The sequence below is a fragment of the Thermobia domestica genome, chromosome 15 (assembly GCF_964235325.1).
Source record: "Thermobia domestica chromosome 15, izTheDome1.hap1.1, whole genome shotgun sequence".
In the NCBI taxonomy this organism is placed as follows: Eukaryota; Metazoa; Arthropoda; class Insecta; order Zygentoma; family Lepismatidae; genus Thermobia; species Thermobia domestica.
Genome location: NC_137468.1, coordinates 133,947,432 through 133,973,050, shown reverse-complemented (window position 1 = coordinate 133,973,050; position 25,619 = coordinate 133,947,432). Strand labels below are relative to the sequence as shown.

At 37.8% G+C, this 25,619-nt stretch overlaps 1 protein-coding gene across 2 annotated transcripts in view; it reads left to right on the top strand.

Annotated features, from left to right (window-relative positions):
• Nucleotides 1–10,457: 10,457 nt before the first annotated feature.
• The window catches only part of LOC145671247 (BLOC-2 complex member HPS3), a 76,234-nt gene continuing 61,072 nt past the window's right edge, over nt 10,458–25,619 (top strand). Inside the window, exon 1 of one of the 2 annotated variants that reach the window (XM_081740162.1) lies at nt 10,458–10,600. The gene's annotated coding sequence lies outside the window, so the exon portion shown is untranslated. Of the gene's footprint in view, nt 10,621–25,619 lie in introns of both variants that reach the window. The other variant, XM_081740161.1, reaches the window with a different exon arrangement.

Sequence of the window (25,619 nt, the reverse complement as noted above, 5' to 3'; positions counted from 1 at the left end):
ACATCTTGGTTCCTATACTGTACACGTGCGTGAGACCTCTGTGAACATGCTAGTATGCAACTGGGTTTTCATTTATTTCCAACGACTACGCAATATTTGATGTTGCTTTATCTATCTCGTCTTTGCATATCAACGAATTTAACGTTTTTTCCATCGTCAGGGCTCTTATAATACATGGACCTACAGCTAAATGTGGAAGTACACTCATGTCCAAAATTATTGTCGTATATCTATAAATATATTGTTGTAGGAATATAATTTGATAACGAATTCGCGCGGTATTTCTTATAATGTTAGTATGTGTATAATCAGCAAAGACATGTACTGTATGTCGCAAATTTCATGTCAAAAGAGCAGTAAATAAGAACAATAAAACGAAAATTAGCAACATTTTGTTTTACTCATTCTAATTTTCGTATTTATAATTCTTTTCCTATGAAATTTACCACAAATATACATTTCCGGATTATACACACAGTATCAGTATTAAAAGTACCCTGCAAAATCATTATAAAATTATATTCTTCAAGAAGACAGTTATAGATATGCAACAATCTTTTTCGACATGAGTGTACATAAAGTTTGAGTTGATTTTGAGTAGAATTAACTACATAAAGTTTGATTCCCAATAAGATGTAGCCTACAGTTCTCTTATTAGTAACTAGTACTGTTACATGAAATCAGTTTTACTGCTCGTTTGTACTAATTTTTATCGTTCTTATATTCTAATAAACAGGCAGCAAACCAGATGACATGTACTTCTTCTGTACTGGTATATCTACGTATATATACATATTAGCAATTAGTAACTTGCACTGTCATCTGAACATAGAAAAATACTTAAGTATTATAGAACGAAAAATGAAACCTAATTTTGAATACATACTGAGTCACAGTGGCGTATTTAGAATTTTGTTTCGGGGAGCTATGCACAACACGCGTATAACCACTGGTATTTTTCCTTTTAGGAGCCGACAAATTTTAATCAAATTGTGCGTATAACAAATTTATTTCAGGGGAGGGGCTTGTGCCCAATAGCCACCTTCTAAATACGCCACTGCTGAGTCAGAAGTCCAGGATTAGAAAATAATTGCTGCATTAGTGCAGGCAGATAACGAAACACGAAATAATTGGCAGATCTCGAAGTACTCACATTTAAAAATCTGGCTGCACTGCACATGGACAATCATCTGTATGTGCATTATTTCATTATTGCAGAAAATGGCATAGGACGCCATTACACTACAGTATTTCATACAATGACAAATTTGCAAGTAGCATGATCCATATCAATTAGTTAATGGATGTATATTCGCATTCAAACGGATGATGAACGTGTTCAATTGGAGTTGAGTTGAGCTTAGTTTAGCGTCCCGTTCAGCAGCGAGGCTATATGAGACGTGGACCTACTGATTAATGTGGAATCCGAACCACATGAGCTCCCGCCGGGAATCGAACCCGGGTCTCCCACGCCAAAGGCGCGTACGCTAACCGCTTAGCCACGAGAGAGCTCTGAACGTGTTCAAATTGGATTCATTCGGTAGACAGCACATACGGATATAATGAGAGAACCTGCTACATACATTTTGTATCATTTCAGATGTTATTTTCCTGATGTGCCGTTCCTCGGTGAGCACACTATCCGGGAAATGAAGGAAAGAAGCGCTCTGGGGCCTGTGCGTTAGGTACCATTCCAATGAGGAAACCTCAGGATAAATCTCACTCAGGATGGCTTGCCTGAAAATGATGTTCCATATTGTCCACCGAGTGTGCTGATCAGAAATCGAACGCAGGACCACGCGCACCAAAGGTGGGAACGTTAACAACTACCCTACGGGACGTTACTCCCAGATGTTGTAAATAACACTCATACGATTAAGTACAGTTAAAAATAGTGTAAACGTTTCTATGTAATTAAGTGTTCCCAGGCTCCTAGCCAAAAACTTCATTTCAGGCAGAGGCCAATTATTGCGTTTTTTTAAAGTTAATATAGGAACAGCTATTTAATCTTTAATAGGTAGGATTTTTCCTTTTATCTTTAATTTTTGAAAGGATTCTGGATTTCATGGGCGTACCCCTTAGTTACGTCTGTGAGCTTCCGTACAAATGTTATCTCTGTTTCCTCACATCTTCAGCAATGTGACTTGAAATGAAATGTTTCAGTTCTACGTCCCACGAGTATGTCGTGTAGGCGAAAGGAGGCGATGATGGGAAGAATGAATGAAATAGTGGAATGAAAAAAAGTAGGAGGAAATCGGAGAACGCCGACAAAATACACACATATGGTGTTTGTTTACTATAAACCCATTCACCGTGAATTGGGATCAAACCACAAACCCACGCACCCGAACATCAGACTTTATCGTATTACTATTTCCAGATGTATGTTTTGGCATACTTATTTTATTGCTAATACAGAACTACGATAATGAATGTACTTTTTCTTCAGATAGTTCATCCTTTTCCTCGGATTTAAAGCACACGTCTCAAAGTAAACTAAGTTTACAATTGCTGGGTTCCACACTGAGTATATGCATATACAGACGTATGAAACTTAAAAAACATTGCATGTTAGATCCCACATATATAAGGTAGATCAACATCGTAATAATATTTTTCATTTCACCATTGCATGGAATTTTATCTATCACTGTTTCCAAAAATGCTTATATTCCCACAAAACATGAAAACGTAGATAACCCACTCTCGCTTCAGACAACAGAATTAAGAAGAAATAGATAACGAAAGATTTCGAGCTACAATAAAGAATTACATTTCCAGTCAAATAAAAAGCTAAGGACAATTTTACTACAATCAAAAATGATTGGTTTGGAGTTGAATATCCTTTCGAGCATCCAGGCTGACTGAGACCAAGGCTGGATTAACACTTTTTCGCCGTAGCCTACTTTCGAACTCCCCACCCAAAGAAAATAATTCCAAATATATTGTCGGAGTATACCTACGAGGAGTGATCAGAAAGTAAGGTTACAAAGCCTGCAGTGAAATCTGTATATATTATTCCATATAACCAATCAACCAACAGATAATACATACATCAGGTTATTTTTCGACATAGTCTTCATATCGTTTGAGGCACTTGTCGCATCGTGGGATGAATTGGAAGATATCCTCTTGATAAAATTCTGTCCTTGCGTGTTCAGCCACGTTGTCATGAAATGTTTCACCTCCTCGTCTGAAGAGAAGCGACGGTCTCCTAGGTATTCCTTCAAGTTCGGGAACAGGCGAAAGCTGCTTGTAGCGAAGTCCGGGATGTAGGAAAAATTGTCGATAATGTCCCAGCGAAACTGCTTCAACAGGTGGTGGTCATTGGTGACGTTTTCTCTATTAGCCGCAAGCTTTCGACACCATTCTGCGATATGCTGACGTAGTCTCTCCGTAAACCTCTACCAGCTTCCGGTGAATTTCAGCCGCGGTTATATATTTCGCTCACAGAAATCAATTACGGAACGGACTTCTTCGCGAAACCAATTTTCCAAACGAGTCACCATCAGTGTTTACCTACAACTAGTGCCGTAGGTGGGTGTGTCTGAAACTGCACAGTTGCCAACTCCATATATTAAAATTGCCGCACACACCTCATTGCTTTATAACAGACAAAACTCCAGAAATATCGACCTTGTAACCTTATTTTCTGATCCTCTCTCGTACATCGCAATTTCATGGTGCTCTTGTTCCTGTTGGCCCTTCTGTTTTAACACAGGAAAAAATATACATTCTGATCAAGGATTTACACTCTGTTGAAAGTTACAACGACCAAATCATCATCGCTAATGGATCCACATAGTCGCGCTACACAAATTCTCGTTGTTCAATCTCGAAAAGGGAAAAGCATACAACCTCTAACACAGAAATGCCCACTTGAGAAATTTCTATTACAACAAATTAATTCATTTTGTAATTCATTACAACGCTTTCAAAAATCTCCATGTGCAGTTGTTGCTCAAAGTGCGATGTTTACAAAATAGGTGTAATTTGGTGTAGAGCATACACCTACAAAGACCCTTATGTGATGTTCATTTAAGGGATTATTATGACATAAAACAAAACTCGCCATGTTGTCTTGCAGTTATATTGCTCCTATCATTTTCCGCTAAGTGTTCTCAAATATGAAGAGACGATTTTACCGGTTTGTTAAAATTGTGACAATAATGTGCGCCCAGCAGCAGCCCTTATCTATTTTTCGCCCTGTCAATTAACAAAAAACGCAATCTTTTTTCTTCTATAAAATTTTGAATTTTGCACATAGCGGCTTCTAAAGGCACAGCAACAATAAGGAAGGAGAGAGAGAATCAAATGTACCGCCCTAGACTCAAGCCTACTCAATTTAGACCGTTTATTCGGTCCTACCTTTGATGTAGACCTTTAAAATGGAATCCGAAGCTCATGTTCCTACCGTTAATCATACCTAGATGTCGCGTGTAGATATCACATATGCTAATCATATAACCATGAGGTAGCACCATTACCAACACCCCTTACAGATAAGTAAAACGAATTTATGCGTATTGCGTTACTTAAAGCGTTACCGTGAGATTCGGGTCCTACCTCGCCTTGGGCATGAATAATTCTGTTGCGCTATTTCTTCTATTATCATCACTTAATGCATTTTTCAACTTCCGCTTATTCCTACCGAAGTTATTCGTGGAAAGTGAAAAATAAAATATTGGATACTCGCATGATACGTCCTGGCAACCCCGACCCAATTTAACAAAGTTTTATCCCTACTAAAGTTTACTTTTTCTTCACAAAACGGTAGTTTGACCTTGGAAAACGAATAGCCACTCTCACCAGGGATGACTCCAAAGTTGAATTTTGAATCTGAAGGTGTTTGTCCTATACATTTGCTGAAAGGGTTTGTCGAATAAGTTGCAAAACAAACTCCAATTCCTTGCCTGGAAGTGACCCCACCACTTCAGGGTTGGAAATATATATAGAACAATTTGACCTATATGTCCTATATATCAAAGTGATCTGCATGACTTGTAGATTAAGAATATAATATGCACTACTTAATTATATTCTATGTTAATGAAAAAAACAAAAAAACATGATCATTTCACTATAAATGTTCTATATTAGTGGACCTATAGCGAGATGGTGCTGCCAGGACTTGGCCTTTGTTTTTAAGGTGTGAGGGCCAGGTAACTGTCTCTCGATCACTCTAGGCATGATAGTGAGGTTCACTAATATAGGATATTTATAGTGGAATAATCATATTTTCGCTTTATTATCTTCACATAGGATATAATTGGGTAGTGCATATTATATTTTTAACCTACTATTCATGCGGAGTACTTTGATATATGATATATAGGTCAAGTTCTTCTATATATAGACGTATTTCCAACCCTGAAGGGGTGGGGACACTTCCCTGCAAGTGTGGCGATGAACTCGAAATATGGTTATCCTTGCCCTTACTTGAGTAAGGTTGAAATTTTGGGATTATTAGACATCTTTCTCCTCTTCGGTTGCTTAGTGCTAACAACAAAAGAAAGGAAATACGTAAAACGATGAAGGTAACTGATATTGCCATCACTGCGCAATTTTTGTAGGAAGTTTACTCAGTGAAGGTTATTCATGGTAATCTAACAGGATACAAACTCAATCATAACATAATGAGAGGAACATTAGTCAGTATTTACGGATGTTTGGAAAATTCTATGATACATGACATTGAATCATCCGTACACGTGTATATGTATCATGCATCGTATCCTGGGTGCGGCACTTGTAAGAACCAATGAGAAGGCAAAAGGGCAATAAGTTTCCATATTTAGTGAACAGACGCATTGTATGGTCTGATTATCACAAGATTTGGATAATCAATTATAATGTAATAAATTTCAATTAATATTAACAGAGCTTTTATTCTACCCCTAGATTAAGTTCTCATCATTTCCAAGTGCTTCTTGTTGTAGAGTTTAGTTTAATCTTCTTTTGTGACAACCGCTAAAAATTTGCGCGAGCAGTTCTCCAAATATGTGGGAAATAAACAAGCACGATAAAAGTAGAGACCTGCACCATCGTCACACAAGGAATTGAAACCTTTTTGGAACTTGCTCGACAAACCCTTTTAGGAAATACTGTATATACTGTAGGTTATCCCCAGATTCAAGGTTCAACTTCAGAAAAATGAAATCTTTGAGTTTTACGTCCCACGTTTATGCTGGCTCTTCTAAAGGAGACGGTGGTGATGAGAAATGAATGAAATTGTGGAATGAAGAAAGTGAGAGGAAACGGGAGAACCGCAGGAAAACCCACGTACGCGGTTCAACTTTAGAGTTATCCCTCGTCAGAGCACTAGTTAGACGCCCTTGTTATTTATCAACATTGCAAGTTCGTGTAGCAAAGGCTGAAAACTAGGAAATGTACAGGGTGTCTCAAAAGTCCCCTGACATAGGGTAACTCTGTTATTATCAGAGTTACAACACAATGTAACAGGGAATACCGTCTCCAAATATGATGTCTCCAATCTAAAATGAAGGAATTTTTAAAATCGGAGGAGCCGTTTGGGCTGTACACCCTTTATGCACCTAACATTAAATGAAAATGCAACGTTACAATTTACCAGGACCCAAAACATAAGTAAATGAAGTTACTGTTTTTTACGCTAACGTGTTGATGGCCAGCCCCCATTTCAAACAGTAACTTCATTCACTTATGTTGTGGGTCCAGGTAAATGGCAACGTTGCATTTTCATTTAACACTGGGGGCATAAAGAGTGTACAGCCCAAACGGCTCGTCCGATTAAAGAAAATCTTTATTTTAGATTGAAAACATCATATTTGGAGATGGTTTCCCTTCTTACATTTTATTGTAACTCAGATAATAACAGTTACCCTATGTCAGGGGACTTTTGAGACACCCTGTATATAATTTTTGTCAAGACCATAGATAATTATTAATTATTGGTTTAATTTGTTTAGTTTAATTGTAGTATGGTCTTGAGTTTTAGGAGACCTAATTTACTCTTGTTTGTCTTTAAAGAGATATGTGCAGAGAATACACTATGTGTATACTTCAAATTGTATGAATTCTAGTCTATCGACAAGAGCTTGTAATGTTATGTAATAAATTTGTTAGCATCCACTCTTTTCTTCGGACAATGAGGACATCAAGAAAGTGACATTGTTTCGTGTCATTATGATTGAATTGAGGTTATGAGAATTTGGTTGAATAAGATCTTTTTAGATCTGGGACGCACGTGGATGAAAATCGGCCCGAGTGCTGAAACCGTATTACTGGAACGTCAGCAGTTTGAGTTGTATAAAAACCTTTTATTTTATTCAATGGCATTATTAGTAGAGGATCACTATCAGAGGATCAATATTAGAGGAGTAGTATTCAAAGTTCTACCATTCATCGAGTTAAGCATTATTAACTTTATTACTAAGAGAATCGTCTAAGAAGTACCAACGTTGAAATACAACCGACTGCTGTTACTGGTATACGATCATTCAGTGCTTGGTTCGAATAATCACCAACAACAGGTATGTGTCACAACCAAATTCTGTGCTAATCCGATTCGTTATACATGATTCACACATTAAATCACACTTTCTTAAGTCTTCATTACACAAACAACACTTCACACATAAATGATTACTAGTTCTGTTAAATACACATGTTTAAGTAGACATTTTTGTTATCATTTTAATAGGGATCTGGTTGGCCCTCAATTAATGCAACCAGTGGTGGAGTATCCCCAAAATTACCTCTCACATAAATGCAAGTAAATATAGAGTTGCTTCATGCAAATTAGATCAATCTGGGGAGCTCAGAGTGCTCTACGTATTCAAATTCTATTCAATCTTTATCAAGAGCAACCCAGGTTGGCATTTTTTACCTCTCTCCATCATCTGTACCTTACATTTCGCAGTGTAACGAGTTACTTGGGTATAGTATATCAATAAGCTTGCTTCATGTCTAAGTAGAATCCGTTTGCTTTATTTCAGGCGTAACTGGTTTAAACTCAGATAACTTAGCTGACCCTATGCGAAAGCGAGCGGAAAACATACCAGAGTTCTTTATCAACACCAAAGGCGTCCTATTATAAGTAATTAATTAGAAGCTATTCTGCATAAACATTTTTATTACCGTTTCTTCTGCTATTTAAACCTTTCTAACTTCCTACTCATCTTCTCTTTTGTTATTTATTATTCTGTATTTGCGCCACTGTTAGGAATATGTGTGCCATTGTAAAGACAAATAAATCAGCAGTAGATATAATCTGTTATTTAAGAGTGTACTCTACGAGGGTAGTTCAATAATTATTGTCCCTGACCTATAAACAGTATTATTTTTCCAAAAAGTCTCCTTTCATAGTAATGCACTTATTCCACCTATGCTATAAAGCCACTATGCCAGCTTTAAAGAAAGTCTCTGGCTGAGCAGTGAGCCATTCCTCCACAGCTTCAATAATAGCTGCATTTGAGTGAAACTTCTTCCCCTTGAGGTGCTCCTTCAACTTTGGAAACAAATGAAAGTCACTAGGGGCGAGGTCGGGTGAGTAGGGAGAATGTTCCAAGACATCAAAATCAGCAGCATGGATTGCGGCACCAGTAAGATGGCTTTTGTGGGCCGGAGCATTATCTTGGTGGAACAGCACTCCAACAGGTGGAACAGGTGTCCAACCTCCAGCTAGTCAATAAGGAGCACACCCTTCGCATCCTAAAAAATTGTGGTCATAACCTTGAGTGGTGATGCTTGCACCTTGAACTAGCGTGGGGGAGGCGAACTGCTGTGCCGCCAATTCACGTTCTGTCGTTTGGACTCGGGGTCATAGTGCTGGAGCCACATCTCATCCACTGTCACAAATCTTATCACAGGGGGTTTTAGGTCTGCCCCCATAACCTCCAAACCAGCCTTTGAACATCGAACTCTGTCTTTCTGACGTTCACGAGATAACATTTTGAGTAACCATCGCACTGACACCTTTCTGAATCCCAAGTGTTCATGCACAATGGTTTCCACTGAGCCTACAGAGATGTGCATGATGTCTGCTAACTGTTGCACCGTGATTCGTCTGTCTGCTATAATCGTGGCATCAATGTTTTCTGGTTTGAATGCTGTTGTTGGAGGACCAGCACCAGGGGCCTGTTGACAGCTTTCCCTGCCGCAACGGAAGTCGCGGCACCAGTTCTTTACCACCTGGTAGGAAGGTTAGGAAGGAGCCTCATCACCCAACACACTGATCATGTCCACATGAATCTCCTTTGGGCTTAACCCCTTTTTCTGGAGGTACTTGATGACAGCTCGTTGTTCGGTTGTCTCCATTTTTCAAGCTAGGCACCACCTCTCACACCTGAAACGACAAAAAAGAATATTAATATAGCAGCTATGGTTCTGAAATTTAGCATATAGGCATCTAAGACTACAATATCCCCCATCATTCATCCCAGCTCAAGTATTTTAAATATGCCAGGGACAATAATTATTGAAGCTCCCTCGTATTTTTCATATTCAATACACCAGTCTGGATTAACCCATCTGGAAGCCCGGGGCTAGAAAAAATGTGTGGGCCCTGCTGACTTCACCCAATAAATTTTTTGTGAAAGTACAGAAGAAAAGTTAAAGGAATATGTTTCATATTTTGGTCATATTTTATTTTATAATGATGATTGTATCTTCTTAATTCATTTTATATAGCCAGTTAAGATTTTGATCAGAGTGGAGGCCCCTATCCATCTGGAGGCCCAGGGCCATAGCCTCCCAAAGCCCCACTTAAATCCGAACCTGAATACATACATTTGTTCCAGCAGAACAAAAACTGTCAATTATTATTGTCTACGAATGAAATACTCTCTAGCGCCATAAAAATGGGGCTTTGAATTATTTTCTCGAAAACTACACATCACAATTTTTCTTGAAGCATATCGTTGTGTATAGTTCTATATGACATCGATTATTTATCGATTTGTCGATGATTTATCGATTCAGTATCAGCTTCGTCTCAATAGATAGCGTAGTTATCGTATCGCATTAGGTTTTAAGTTTTTTTTAAATGTTTTTTTTTATTTTATCGAAAACTATGCATGAGGATTTTCACTTAACCACATCATTTTCTTCAGCTCATTGATATCAAGCGACTATTCTATATGTCATCTCTGTGTCATCTCTGTATTGTCATTTTCCTTAAAAGATAATAATATTGTATAACCTCTTGTATATGTACTAGTACATACATTCCCTTCTTTGTTCTGCTCTTTTTTCATTTTACACTTCCCACTTTTCTCTACCCTTTTACCCTGTTGAACTTGGTTTTGAGCTCTCTTTCAGTGTCTGAACTTCTTTCCCAATTTTGACCTTTTCCTGAATTTGACGTTTTTTTTCGATTGTGTCCTTTCTTCCCAGTTGTGTCCTATATTTTATTCAATTTTGTTTCTGAATCATAAATCCTCCGTGTGAATACATATTTGACCATTTTGCAATCGTAGTACACACGCTGAGTGAGCTGGTGCACCTACCTATTTGACCGGTAATGGCAAGTCAAGACAAAATTATCGAGACAATTAGGAAGATTCGATTTGGAATTTCCTCATCCTCAATCAGTGACGTACAGTTAAAGTGTGACTACTGTGTAAGAAATTTAAGTGCAGAGTAAGAATAGTCCGTCAAATTAAAATAACGTTTCTCCTTCACTTTTCTTGCCTTACATGTTCCCCTAAACTTTCTGAACTGCTGATAACCTGGTACATGCTCAAATAATTGAGTACTGATTGATATTAAGCATGCAAACAACTATACCTTGAAATGATTACGTGATATCCTATTACATGCTATCATATTATATGCAATTATTTCAGCACAGGATGCACTCGTATTCACTTAGAAATTGATTCTTACGGTAGGAGTTGCATTTATGGGTTCAGATTCACTTGACGAGGACTTCCTCTAACGGGTATTATAACGCGCCAGGACTTACGCCATTAAAGCGCCTATGCTAAAGGCAAACCAACTTGTGCCAGGTGGTTCCTAACAAAATGTTATCTAACCGAGTCATTCAAAAAACATTTGATATAGCATAAAATCACATAAGTTAAAATGCTTTCACACTTTACATTATATACTTGTAAGCAAAATACAGACTCGAAAGTGCATTTGGAGCAGCACGTTCATAGGAATCTATTATAAACCGAACCTAACCTAACGTTACCCAAACCAACCGTACCTATTACGTACAAATAACGCTGATTTTATTCCTTGGTCAATGTTCCGTTAAGGGGGTTTAGTGTCTTTGACACCACTTCTATCTATTGATTTTCATTTGATTACATAATATAACGTTATATATGTTTCTCCTAGGTAAGGTTAGGTTACGTTAGGTTCGGTTCGCTTCGGTTAGGTTAGGTTAGCTTAAGGGGGTCCAGTGTAGTTTTGGACCCCCTTAACGGAACATGGACCTATTCCTTCTCTAAATGCCACATCCTGTAACAAAATCATTTTTTCTGCTCAAAATGCAGTCTACCAATACAGATTTCCTACATTGTGCTGAAATACTTCTTCGTTGGTATTATTGTTATACAGTCGTCCTTGATATGCACTCATTAATTGTAACGCTAATATAGTTTTTGTAATGAATATACACTTGTAAGCATGAAATATTGCCTTCCTACATTGGGAAAAATTCCTTCGAAAGTGAAATTAATTATCCTATGTACACAATCCTCTTTCATGGAGTCACTGATTTTAACCGTAATACTACCACTAGTTTATGACGGATTGTCGTTAATCTCAATCGAGTTTATTTTGTATGTTATGACAAAATAATGTTGAACGAAACCATTCTAAGAAGCATTAAGGAAGTGCAGATTGATAATAGCTAAACATTTTTAAAAATCATGCAAATTGATGAGCCTGTACAGGAAAAAAAATCGCTGTTGACATTGACATCTTACACATGCTATCCTACTTTAAATGGTCGTACTTACATGCACAGAATATTCGCTCGTCTTATCAGAAAATGCAGTCTTACCACCTTAGAAGTGATTCTGACGGTAGGAGTTGCATTTATAGGTCCACATTGTGTTCAAGAGGCCTGAGTATAAATATAACGTGTAGCATTGGCATGAAAACGTTTATAAAACGAGCCAACGTGTGCTAGGTGAGCACTAAAAACACAAATACTGTCTAACCGAGTCAAGGAAGGAACACAGCAGGAAGGCATACGCGTGGATGCGTCCGTAGAGAGCAAGTGTGTCGGCGACGGTGGGTATACACAAACGACGGTAGTAAGAAAAACATTTCATATAGCATAAAAACACACACCTTGCGTGTAGCACCGCTTGACAACACTTCTATCACTTTCTACACTACCTTCGCATAGAAATCACGTCTTCATTGTGGAAAACTACGTGAGAAAAGACACAATTTCGTGTCAAGGTTTACCCAAGTGGGCCCAGCCCGAAAAAACCCGGTGTTTTTTTTTTCACTTTGGACCCACCTTAAAACCCATTTGGGCTTTTGAGCTTTTTTATTAGTATATTATTACGTGACCACATTGGAAGTGATTTTCATCAGATTTTGGACTTCCTTGGGCGAATTAGATGCTTTCACGTTAAGATGTACAACAATATTCAACATAATACTTTTCTAAAGTCTGAATGAATAAAAACGTATGTTAGCTTGAGATAATTATAGAACAAATTAATGTATGGATATTCTTATAGTCTATTTGAAGTAAAATATGCAATTTTATATTTTAGAAAATACTTTCCGTGAATAGTGTACTTGGCGACGTCGAGGGACGTTATCCCTCTTAAGTTTGACAGGTTTAAGGCCATAGGTGCTGGTTCTACCAGTAAATATTTTAGTAAAACTATTAGTATTATTTCTTAACTTTGTTGGTAAGACAAGTATTCTTCAGTAAAATTTGGTTTTCCAACGACAGTTTAGTTCAGTCATTTTTGCTACTCTTCAAATAAGCGTTCTGTAGAATCAACACCAGCAGTAGCGTAAAAATTCTTGTCAAATTTAGGAAGCCTAATGTTCGGAGTTCCGAAGACTACATAACACTTACTTCTTCAGGTTTTTAATTCAAACTTCTGTACAAGTGGAAGTTCCAACGTACAGGAAAAAGGAAAAAAAAAAAAAAAAACGAAAAAAAGAAGCATCGGAAGTGAATAGTTCAACAATATAACTTTATTTTACGCTGGAAGACATTTTGTTTCATTTAAGACATTTTGAAAAATTTAATTTATCAAATATGAATTATATCTGTTAATTTTTTTAAAATCAATTTTCGAGAAAGAACAGTCTACTAACAAGTGCTCGGAAAATTCCCGTAATTGAACGCACAAAATATCGAAAGTAAGCTCATCTCAGCTACTCCTAACACTATGGACTTGACACTAATATTAGTCACTTCGGTCATTTTTATATGTTTATCCCCTTCCCCTCCGTTGTACCTTCCCCCTCCCCAACTATCAGGGCTGAATGAACTTAGATTGAAACACCATCAGAAGTGTCACTGTTTCTCTCATCGACACCGAAAGCTATGAATTCAACACTAATATCGGTCGTTTTTGATCATTTTAAAATTTCTCTCCCCTAAGGTATATATAGATCCCCCTCCTCCGTACTATGGCACACGGCATCAGAATTCTCTCTTTTAATCTCAGCTACTACTAAAAGCATGGATTCGACACTAATACTAGTCATTTTCGATCATTTTTAAATGTTTATCCCCCTCCCCAACTATCAGGGCTGGATTTGGATTGAAACAACATCAGAAGTGTCACTGTTTCTCTCATCGACCCCGAAAACTATGGATTCAACACTAATATCAGTCACTTTTGATCATTTTTAAATTTCTCTCCCCCTCCTCCTCCCCTACGTTGCATCGTCAAAGTGAATAGCCTAAAGTAATCCCTGTCCCTAAACTCATGTATGTTGAAAATTTCATTGAGATTGGTCGGGTGGTTCAAGAGTGATGAAGTCACAAAGGCAGTCATTTTAATTTTAATTATTTAACATATGTCTTCCCCTTACCCTAGGTTGACTTGTCAAAGTGAAACGATAAAAAACACCCAAGGTCCGACCCTCATATATGTTAAAAAATTTGATCGAAATTAGTTGAGTGGTTCAAAAGTTATTAGGTTTTATTAGTTTTTATTTATACGTCCCCCTTCCCTAAGATCTACCTTTAAAATGAAATTACAAAAATGTTTCCAAATCCGAACGTCATGTATCTAGAAAAATAACTTTCATTCTTATATAAATTAATTTTTATATATCCCCTTCCTTCTCTTCCACTACGTTACTTTGTTAAATTTAAATCATAAAATCGATCCCAGACCTGAACCTCATCTATGTTGAAAATTTGATCAAGATCGGTCTAGTGATTCAGGAGTTATTAAGTTTTATTTATTTTTTAATACCTCCTCCCCCAACCCTCAGTTCTACCATCAAAGTGAATAGCCTAAAACCAGCCCAGCCTCGAATCTCATCCATGTTACAGATTTGATCGAGATCGGTCAGGGGTTCAGGAGATTTAGAGTCACAAACATAGTGATTTTCAATTTTATATATATAGATTCATATTTGACGAACGTCACTGAGGCTCCTTGGATGACTCAATCTACATTTGTTCGTTTGTCTGCCTTTACTACACACACTACAGAGTAAAACTTTCGGTATTTCAAGTTTAAATTTTCAGAATACAAGCACGAGACACTTTAAATTTCCTATATAGATTTTAGCGGCATACCAGCCTAAAATTTCAAAATGGCTTTTTTTTTTTCTTTTTCAAAATAGTATGTATCCACGCTACAAAGAGCAATTTTCAGTCTTTTAAGTTGAAATTTTGAAAGTAAAAGCACGAGACATTCTAAATTTGCTGTATATATTTTGTCGGCGATCCAATGTAAAGTTTCAGAATGGCGGCCATTTTCTCAAAACAACAGTGATTAGAAAATTGTTGCAAGTCGTGATAATAACACTCTTAAAATATAAATCACATTTTAACACTTTTATCCCAAAGATATTGAAATATTTCGAAAAGAGACAATTAAACCCGAAGAAAAACATATGACCGAGGTGTTTTTTTTTTTAAAAAAGCCCGGGTTTTTTCAAACCCTGTTTTGTTTTCTACTTTGTTTTATATCACAAGTAAAATCCCGATATATTTCTAATACTTATACATTAGACTTCCAAAATAACATATGTCTTCCGTCGATTTTTGAAATTTGTGCGCCTAGAATAGCATTGATTTAAAATATAGGTCCTTATATGAATTCACCATATATGTACTTTTTCACTAGGAAATCGACTTCTACCTTTAAATTATTGTTTCTTATCAAAAGAGTTGCATTCCTGGGTAGAAATTCTCTATAGAAGGACCTAACCGTTATGCATATAAACACACGCGTACACATGCCATACATACTATAGCACCAATAGCAACAAATTCTCTTAATCTCCGCCAGCTTATAAAATACGTTAAAGGATAGGTTCTGTTCAGTTTAATGTGATGTAAGAAATGGCGGCGGGGCTTAATATAATCTAACCCTCAAAACAAACAAACCCATACTAGGTTGCAGAATAAACAAGAAGTATCTAACCGAATGAGGACAGTGCGAAGATGGTACGGTAATGACGCATACGAATGCGTCCGAAGGGAACAGGCATGCCAGCTACGGTAGATTGGCTCGTAAACTAAGGTTCAGGTGCGTCCTAAGTGCAGGTTCACTTTAGGAGGGCTTAACCGTTGTGGATGTAATTACAGATATAATTTAATAAAAATTACAATTCGGCTATAAAATCACTTTTTATTGCCACTTGTGCAGAATACGTTGGATGTGCACAATGTGTGTATATCAAAGCAAATACGAAAACAGAACTCACCTTTAGTATTTTCTGTGGAATATATTTCACTACCTTGAACATTTACTGACTGTAGTCCCATATATCAGGGTAATGAATTACCACACTGTCTTTCACTTCGCATGGAGTGATGAATGGAAGCTTCCTCGTTGTTATATGGATAGGGTATGCGCTTCTGATGCAGAAGACCCGGGTTCAATTCTCGGTGGGAGCTCATGATGTTCGGATTCCAGGTTAAGCAGACTTTCGCTCCCTATAATCGGTTTGAAAATATCCTCTCGTCCTACCTTCGCATTGAAATCCCCTAATAGAGATATGCAAATTGAATTAAGTCACTGTATTTCTGACTCAGTAAACTAACTTGGACCAAATTAGATCTTCTGTAATCTGCAGTTTTTGGAATTGTCCATTTAAATTATTGTGTATAATCTGTGCAGTGATTTTACTTGTACAGTTATGCTTCTTTTTGTCTTTCTGAAGTGACTACTAAAATATTCACAGGCATCAGTACAACGTATTCCTATCAGGTTTATAAGTCGGTAGGCTTGTCTCCTTTATAATCAAGGGGTCTCGCATTCGACTCCAGATGGCGGACAGTTTCTCTCGGGTGCAAACCGAGTTGTGGTCCAGATTCCATTAAGCTCAGGGTAGGCACACTTTCACAATTTGTAGAGAAAAAAAACGAAAGATATGTGATATTGATATTTTTCATATGATAAAAATACGGTTTCACATACTAACGCAGAATAATTTTGATTTGAAACTGGGCAAGTTTCATTAAAAACAATTGCAACACAAAAATCACAATCAAAGTCTATTACAATTCCCGGTGGGTTATCATGTGGCTCAAATTCCACGTTAAGCCGTAGGTCGTCTTCTTTTATAACCTCGGTGGTGAAAAATATTCTACACTCAAATTCAACCAGCTAAGTACAAGGAGTGGATAAAAAGCAATAGCAACATTGTCATAATTCGTATCTGGTTTTATTCACAGAACACTTCTTACGTTTCTGCAATATAATCGTCTCCCATCTCTTATCACCTTGTATCACGCTGTAGAAAGCGTCATACACCGACAGTGCGTCAATCTTTGTCGATGTTCCCCCAGGGACCGCCATATGGTACGGATGGTGGCTTTTCTTGTGTCGTAGTGCTTCCAAAAAAGTGGTCCCTTCATTTTGACGAAAGGATCATGACGAAATCTGTGTAAACATTGTTATACATTGCGCCTTGTATCACTTCAATCTGAATCCACATACATTGATTTTCTCTCCGAAACATATTCTTATGGCGTTTTCACTTTCCTCCTCTATGGCACCGCTGCTTTTCACTGAATAACACACAGTTGTTGAACTCGCCACACTTCATCGCCTTTATTCCCTTCTCAGCCACGCTGATACGTAACACTCTGATCCTACGTCGGCATGTGGCGCTCCCATCGCCCAATTCTTTGAAACTGCAGTCAGCCAGTGGTGTTCCAAGTTGGGAGTTGTGCCGGGCCGATCCACTAGCATTTAAAACCTGCGATCGAGCAGAGTAGAAAGATAAGTCTTGGATGTGGACTTCTTTCTTTGGGTGCCAACCTTGCTATGGTCTGTTTCTGATAAATGAATAGTGGATTTTAAGACACATGAACCCGGAGCCATGTGACGAAGGAGTGAAGCGCATGCGCACCGAACAGGACTGGATTTAGTGGTGCCCTAAATGATTGGTGAGAGTCTTGGAAAGTGAATGGTTCGTGGACGTCTTCCTCTATCTGGGGTGCATGCACGAAACCAGCCGGTTGTTGTGTGCGTCCAGTGTTTTGTGTTATCCGGTGTCTGAGTCTTTGAAAATAATAGAAAAATAAATAAAAGCTATTACAACAAAAAAAAAAAAAAAAAAAAAAAAGATAAAAAATGTGCATATTTTATTCTTTGGGCAGGCTGGTGGAAATTTTTCTTTTAGTTTTGTTGGTGTTGTTATTGTTCGACAGTTTTTTTTTTCAATTCTTTTTCCGGAGCCATGTGTTTCTGTTGACGGGAATGGTTTTCTTCCACCACCATTTCCCTTAACCGCGTTGGCCCCACGCCAATCCTACGGTGAGGGCTTGCTTATGGGATAGCCAAGGGAGTAGCGTAAACTCTTCTCGCAAGCACCCCGGTGTGAAGTTGCGGCTTTCACACACGTTTTTCCTTTTTAAATGTATAGTTAGTACCAACTTTATATGGCTACTAAAAACTCTTTAAAATCGGATCCGGGCTCACCCTCTTGGAGAAAACCTAAATCAAACGAAAATGACAAGTTTCAGAGAGTGTGGGAAAGACAAGTATCATGATGCCTGTTATCCAATATCTTGTAATTAAGGACAAAGATGTTGATAGTGCCAATCTTGAAGCAAATAGTCCGAGTGCTATGAAAGGCTTGTCATTTTTCCTCATTAATAAAGTTGTTACTTATAACGCCGGAAAGGTTAAAGATATCAAGAAATTACGGAATAGCACTTTAAACGGTTGACGAGAACCAAACAGTGAAGCTACTTAAATTGACTAGCATTGGACCAGTGAACATGTCGGTAGAACTCCATCATCTACTGAACGTCTCTTACGATGTGATATCATATTGGGATCTTGTAAAGTGACCGAGGAAAAAATTAAATCGGAGCTGGCTGACAAACATCTAGATGTAACTCTCATCAAAAATAAGAAGTCAGGTGAACTCATTGGTACTCAGTCACTAATTCTTACTTATACTTTGCCTACACTTCCAACTATGTGAAGGCTGGTTATTATCGACGTAAGTCTGTCCGCATGTTCCTAGTGTCCTGCGCTGTTTCAAATGTCAACACTTCGGGCACACAAACACGTCGTGTAATGGGAGTGCTGCTCTTTGTGCGAATTGTGGGCAGGTAGTCATGATGTGAAACCTTGTACAGCGACCAAGCCTTTTTGTGTCAACTGCAAAAACGAGCATTCTGTTTGGTCTCGTGACTGTCCAGCCTTTCAACGTGAGAAACGTGTCCAAGAGCTAATGGTTGTTTAGAATTTCTGTGTTGCTAATACTAAAGTCGTTTAAAAGAAAGCATCGCTTTCTGTGCTCTTTGCTACTATTGCAGCTATTTCTTGTAAATCTGTGGCAACCCAGACGTCCGACATTTCCACCCGAACAGATATTGTTCCCGACAAAAGTTCAGAAATTCCTACCCAGTGGTATCAAGTATTGAACCTCCCTAAACACCACGTGTTTCTGTTAGTGTTGGTCTTCGGCGAACTCCACGTCTTCGCTGCTGACTTTATATGGCCGGCCTAAAACTTAGCCAGTATATACGGGAACTTAATGATATGGCCGTTCCCCCGAAAAGAGCAAAATCCCCACCTGTTCGTAAGTCACCTTTAGTTCCTTGAAATCTGAAATTGTGGAAGACGACCTGGTGGAAGGTGGATTGAATTGAAGGTAGTTGACCTACGTGGAAAGGTTCGCCTCAAACGTTGATTTCTGGTGTTTTATTTTTTTTACTATTGGTATTATTACATTTTTTATTGTTATTGTTATATATTTGTTATTCTGATGTATTTATTATTTTATCGTATCTTTTAAATGTTTACTTCTCTTTTGCAGTAGTGTTTTTCTTATATTTTGATATGTTGATTCTTAAGTTTTATTTAAGTTAGTCGCATCGATCATGACGGGAACAATAGTCCCATTAAACTTTCAATCAATGAATCCTAACCCTCTGACATGATAAAGTGTTGCCACTACTTTCTATAACCCTATGTGTATTACACAAACCTTTACTTCCTTTTAACAGTCCTTTATCAAAAATTGCGTCTTTTAGTAGTCCCCAAGCATTTGGAGTTGAGTTGTGCTTTTATTAATTGACAGTAGCTTCTGTTCCTGACATCAATATATCACGTTCGATCGAAACAGCAATATGATCCAGACAATGTTAACAGACAAAGGCGAAGATGTAACATCGTAAGGTTGGGTGCCGGCTAGATAAAAGATAAGAACGCAACCTATTGTATTTTCTTTCTGAATACTAAGTTACATCGTTGTGTTGCGTTGCTAAGTGTGTAAAAAATCAGTTGCTCTAACCAAATAAAATCTAACTAACTAACTCTATGGCCTATGGAACCCGGAGGTTCAGTGCCGCGTTCACAAAAGCTCTCCACAGACTTCTATCCGTAGCTAATTGCATCCAGTTTCTACTTTGTATTCCTATCTCTGCGAGATCCATCTTAATATTGTCCTCCCATCTGCGCCTAGGTCTTCCTAATGGTCGTTTTCCTATGGGTCTACCAGTCAAGACTTTGAAAGCGTTTCTACCTTCTTCCATTCTAGCTACATGACCTGCCCACCTAAGCCTCCTACACTTGACGACCCCAACAATGTTGGGTAAACCGTATAATCTATGTAGTTCCTCGTTATGAAGCTTCCGCCATTCCCCATTCTCGTTCCTCTTGGGTCCGAATATTCTTCTCAGGATCCTGTTCTCAATTACTTTCAGTCTATGTTCTTCCCTCAGAGTAAGCGACCATGTTTCACAACCATACAGAACAACAGGCATGGTTATTGTTTTATATATTTTAAGCTTCAAATTCCTCGACAGAATTCGCGACGACAAGAGATTTTGAACCGAATAGTAACACGAATTCCCTGCTTTTAGTCGACATTTAATTTCTTCGTGAATATGATTTTCGTCTGTTAATATTGATCCTAAATATTTGAAAGTATCCACTTTATCAAAAGCATTATTTAATATTTTAACGCTTCCACAATTTGCCGTATTACGGTCCCGACGCACTTCCATGTATTAAGTGTACCAAATAAAATCACACTTACAAAATCGTATATATATTCAACAGTGCAATCTGTTTAGTCCTAGCACGTCAGGTTTCTGAATAATTGAAAGATTTGTGTTTAATAAAAGCCCCATTTGTATGCTATAGAACGTCAAGGATTGTTTCCGATCATCTTTATTTCTAGTGATAAATCTAAAGTGAAATTGTGAATACCGCAGAGTATCTGGTCTGACAACACTATTTACGCTGCTCTTTACTTCACAGGTAGTCTGCTAATACGGAGTGAAGTGAGGTGGACGGTGTCGTAAAACGTGGATTTGTGTATTAAGAAAACAATATCTTCACGTGGCTGCAGAAACGACCCGAACACTTTCTGTTATATATGTGGAAAGCAGGGTTGGCAAAAACCATGGTTTTTATTAAAAAAACCAAATAAACCGGTTTTTTTGGTTTAAACCAGGTTTTTTTGGTTTAAACCAGGTTTTTATGGTTTAAATAATTTGCTCTATATATTCATATCATATATGGACAGAAATAAGGTTTTTTTCGCTTTGATGTTAGTATGCGACAACCGAGTTATGCTGGAAGGGGTCACATAAGCTTAAAGCGGAATAAAAACCGCTTCTCGAGTTACATCCGAAAGAAATTGTCCTCCATTTGAACTCGGAACCAGGACTAATTGGCCACAAATGCGATACGTCTGCCGACTCACTCACGAAGGAATCCTGATAAAAAAAACGTTGTACTGATCTTTACATGCTTCTTAATATAACCGTCAAGAGTCATTTCAGAAGGACAAAAAGATAAACAGTTGCACAAGTGAAACCATTACACAGAATTACATATGAACAATTTCAAAGTAGTACGGAGTACAGAAGAACTAATTTAGTTCAAGTTAGTTAATAACGACTTTTATTGGTCCAAATTAAAGAAATACACCGACTTAATCTGCATATCAATAAGAAAAGTGGATAAATATACGAATTATTTGAGTCCACTTTGGCTCAGACTCATTTATACATAAATAGATACCAAAGATACTTATTTCACTAAAGGCCTCTCGTGAGGTCTGTATGACCCCCCCCCCCGCTCCACACACACACAAAAAGTACGGCATTTTCGATGTATTTTATCAATAGTAAACATTGAAACGAAACAATATTTAGAATTTTTCTTCGATTGCAATTACATAACAATAATAACTACAAAAAATCACAAAATAAACATTTATAAACTTATAAAAAAAAAGTTGCTTTTGTAGTATAATCTTTTTGAGTAATGAATGGGGAATTTAGGTCTGGATATAATACGAATAATATACGGGAGTGAAACGTGATAACCCACAAATGTGTGTTCATCAATATTTTACAAACACTTACACTTTTACGAACATTTTTTGTTTTTTGGTTTAAACCAGTTGGTTTTTTTGAAAAAACCAGCTGGTTTAAACCTAGGTTTAAACCATGGTTTAAACCACCTTGGTTTAAACCAGCCAACCCTGGTGGAAAGTACATGTTGTGTAAACAAAGACTAACCATAACACCATTCGTGAAAGAAGCCTATTTTGCCTATTTCGGACTTGTACTTGGTGACGAAAATAAATCATGGGCACCCCAGAAGGTATGTAAGACGTGCGTGGAAGGATTGCGTTTGTGGATGAACGACAAAGAGAAAAATTTTATTTTGCTCTTCCAATGGTATGGAGGGAACAATTAAATCACACGGATGATTGTTATTTTCGTCAGGTGAAAGTGCAAGGTTTCAGTGCCAAGAACAAACGTGATATAGTGTATCCTCATTTGAGAGCTGCAATGCGACCAATCAAACATGACGAAACTTTTCCTGTACCGTCTCGTTCATCAGGCAGTACATCGCCGCGAAAGGAAATGTAAAGTGATACAACAGACAACAGTGGGTCAGATACAGACGACTACGTACCCAGTACAAGTGGCAATAGACCACACTTATTTAGTCAGACAGCACTGAATGACTTGGTACGTGATCTTGCGTTACCAAAGGAGCGTGCTGAAATGTTAGGGTCCATACTGAAAGCCAAGCATTTATTGTTACCTGGAACAAAAATCTCACATTACAGATCCCGGGAACAAGAAATAGTGTCTTTATTTTCAGAAAAAAGGTCTATGGTCTACTGTAATGATATACCACAACTTATTAAGTGGCTTGGTGTACAGTATGAAGCTTCAAACTGGAGACTTTTCATAGATTCATCTGTAACCAGCCTGAAAGGTGTTTTACTCCACGATGGGAATGTCCTTGGTTCTGTACCAGTTGCTTATTCTACTACTGTGAAAGAATCATATGAAAGTTTGCAATTTTTGTTGCAGTGCGTAAAGTACTCCGAGCATGAGTGGGTTGTATGTGATGACCTCAAGGTTATCAACCTTTTACTTGGACTACAGCTGGGTAACACAAAAATGCCTTGCTTCTTCTGCGAATGAGACAGTCACGACAGAAAAAGTCACTGGCAAAGGCGGGAGTGGACAACCAGAGGACCGTTCACACCCGGAACCAAGAACGTTCAACATGCGCCGCTTGTAGGACCCACAAAAGTTCTTCTCCCTCCCCTTCATATAAAGTTGGGTATCATGCACCAGTTCGTACATGCTCTGGATAAGGACGGTGCATGTTTTAAGTACATATGTAATGTTTCCCCAGAATAATCCTGGAGAAACTGAAAGCAGGTGTTTTTACTGGATCAAGAAACTAATGTATGACCCCGATTTTAACCTTACAATGAACCAAATAGAAAAGCAAGCCTGGCACAGCTACAAGGATGTTATAAAAAACTTCCTCGGAAATACAAGGAGTCCAGATTATAAACGCATTGTGAACGCCATGTTGGACAATTTCAGGAAACTAGGATGTGATATGAGTGTAAAGCTACACTTTCTATTTTCTCATCTGGACTATTTTCCACACAATCTTGGCTTTTACAAGAAAGAACATGGTGAACGTTTTCACCAAGATTTAAAGGACATGGAACGAAGATATCATGGTGGGTGGACTACGAACATAATGGCAGACTTCTGTTGGTTCCTGAAAAGGGAAAATATAGCTGATACATACGGACGAAGTGCAAAGCGAAGGAAATTTCTTCCTGATTAATAGGAATATCATTGTCAGTGGTTGTAAGCAATTTTGGTAATTACATACCTGTCTTAAGCATGAAAATTGTCGTCTCATATAGTGTACAAATATAAATATATTGTGTAAATGCGACATATTGGTTTTCGTTTTTTGCGAACAAACTAGACGTGATAGAAGAAAACCGATTACATATTTGGAATCAGCGTCTCAAAAGTAGAGGGAAACAACATTCAAAATCAAAAGACCAAATATTTTTTTTCAGATTGCAGAGCGGTGTAATGTAAATAAATAAAGGAAATTTATTTAAACCAAAAAAACTAATTTAAACAAAAGAACTGTTTGTTTGGTCTTTTTAACACGGTTTTTGCCAGCCTAGCCCAGATATCTGACTATTTCCAACTCTAGGTATTTCCATGCAATTAATAAGTATATGTACAGAGTGTTAATGAAGGATACCGACAAACTGTAAGAGGTGATTCCTTACATCAGAATAAGAGAAAAAGTTCATATGGACCTGTGGGGAAAAGTGCATAGTTTTAGAGCTAGGGCTGTCCAAAATCGAGAAAATGCCAAATTTCGAGAGGTCCAATTTCGAATTCGAAAAACTGTGGATAGTGGTTCTTATCAGCGTAAAGGAAGTCACACATACGCAATCCAAAACTGCATATTTCATTAATGTTCAATGGGAGTGCAGAGTATTTCACGCAGGGTGAAATTCCCAGACATGCCATCAATCGAATTTTGAGATATGCTCTGACTTTGATTGGTCCAAAGTAGGCAAACGATAAGTCTTGATAGCAGTGAATACGGAATCCTTTGGTGCGTTGTCCGTTGGCGAAGGATCGTCAGCAGCACGGTCTCTCGTACTCGGGGAAACGCACGCTGCAATGTTTTCTTTCACGCTTATAAATGAAGAAAACGTGAAATATACCGTGGCGAAATATATCGCATCACACGTTATTCCGAACACACACACCCCCAAAAAGAATAAATAAAAAAAAAATTTTAAAAATGGAGCTGCCGGTTCCTAACACTTCCGACTTCCCTCCGAAGCATTGGATGTTCCTTGTTGTCAAAGCTTACATCCTTCTTACTTTAGACCCCCCTTGAAAACAGGACATATCTGAAGACTGTATTCAGAGTATATCTGAGAATTACACCCTGTAGGGAATACCATGTAAACCTATTAAAAATTGACGAGATGTGCACTTTTGGATTGTGTATGCGTGGCTTCCTTTACGCTGATAATCACCACCATCCACAGTTTCTGGAATTCGAAATAGGGCCTATTGAAATTTGACTTTTTCACGATTTTGGACAGCCCTAACTCTGAAACTATGCACTTTGCGCCATAGGTCCATATGAACTTTTTGTCTTATTTTGATGTGAGGAATCAGCTCTTACAGTTTGTCGGCATAGTTCATTAACACCCTGTATATCACTTTTATTGCTGTAAGTGATACTTTGAAACATTCCACAGTGTTATGCGCAAAAATTTGGTTACAGATTGACAATACTTGTATGCATGCAAACTTATGTGCCATAGAAAGGATTATTCATGCAAGTGTATACACCAACCTCTGCTTGATGGTCATTGCTAATTTGAATTGTATTTATTTTCAGTGTATTTATTTGTCTTATTGAAAAAATACCACCATTTTCTTCGAACAGTACTGAAGATTTAGAAGTTTCCGACCGATTTACGGATAGTTTTGATACTATTGTGCAAAACTCGGGGATACAAAGAATTTCCGCTAATGTAGTAATGATGATCATTCCAATCTCGCTTCCTGTTCAGTTTGCCTCTGTGGCCGCTATTTCTCGGAAATGTGTGGTGATTCAGTCATATGACGTTTTCACTCAAACTGATCTCTCTAGATTCAAGAA